The sequence below is a fragment of the Cynara cardunculus genome (genome assembly GCF_001531365.2).
Source record: "Cynara cardunculus var. scolymus isolate 2C chromosome LG 2, CcrdV1, whole genome shotgun sequence".
NCBI lineage: Eukaryota > Viridiplantae > Streptophyta > Magnoliopsida > Asterales > Asteraceae > Cynara > Cynara cardunculus.
The window spans coordinates 53582041-53583377 of NC_037529.1; positions in this window are offsets into that span (position 1 = coordinate 53582041).

Genomic DNA, 1337 nt, shown 5'->3' on the forward strand with positions numbered 1-1337 from the left:
CACTGCAGCTAACTCCATATCGTGAGTTGGATATTGCTTTTCGTGTTCTTTCAGTTGTCTTGATGCATAAGAAATTACCTTTCCTCTTTGCATTAATACACATCCCAATCCCAATTTTGAAGCGTCGCTGTACACCACGAAGTCTTCGGATCCTTCTGGCAGAGTTAACACTGGTGCACTGCATAGATGATCTTTTAATCGCTGGAAGGCTTCTTGTTGTTCTTTTCCCCATTGGAACTTAACGTTCTTCTGGGTCAGTTGGGTCAATGGTACGGCTATCTTAGAAAAGTTTTGAATGAACTTTCGGTAATAACCGGCCAAACCCAAAAAGCTACGGACTTCAGATGGAGTCTTAGGAGCTTCCCATTTCTCAACCGCTTCTATTTTTATCGGATCAACCTTTATTCCCGATTCTGAAATGACGTGACCCAGGAATTGAACTTCTCTTAACCAGAATTCACACTTGGACAATTTTGCATATAGCTTCTCTCTTTTCAACAGTTCTAGTATCAGACGAAGATGTGTTGCATGATCTTCTTCAGTCTTAGAGTATATAAGGATATCGTCAATAAATACAATGACAAATTTATCGAGATACTCTTTACATACTCTATTCATCAGGTCCATAAATGTTGCAGGTGCATAAGTTAAACCGAATGGCATAACTAAGAATTCATGATGTCCGTACCTTGTTCTGAACGCTGTTATAGTAACATCTTCTTCTCTGACTTTAAGTTGATGATATCCTGATCTCAGATCAATTTTAGAGAAGTAACTTGCCCCCACCAGTTGATCAAACAAATCATCAATCCTTGGTAAAGGATATTTGTTTTTGATTGTCAATTTATTCAGTTCACGATAATCTATACACATTCGCATAGATCCATCCTTCTTTTTGACAAACAAAACCGGAGCACCCGAAGGCGAAGTGCTAGGCCTTATAAATCCTTTATCAGTCAAATCTTTCAATTGAGTCGCCAACTCCTTCAGTTCAGATGGAGCTAAACGATATGGCGCTTTTGCTATGGGTGCAGCCCCTGGTATAAGATCAATCCGAAATTCAATAACTCGATCTGGCGGTACCTCAGATAAATCTTCAGGAAAAACTTATGGGTATTCATTAACAATTAGAATCAATTTATGTTCTCCTTTTTCTTTCTTTGCATCAATAACATATGCTAAACACCCCTGACATCCTTTCCGAATAGATCTTTGGGCTTWCATCAYAGACAATAAATTAGTATGATGATCCTGACGATCACCATAAATAATAACTGTTCCTTGATCTGGTAGAGTAATCCTGATCATCTTCTTATTACAAACAATACTGGCCTGAT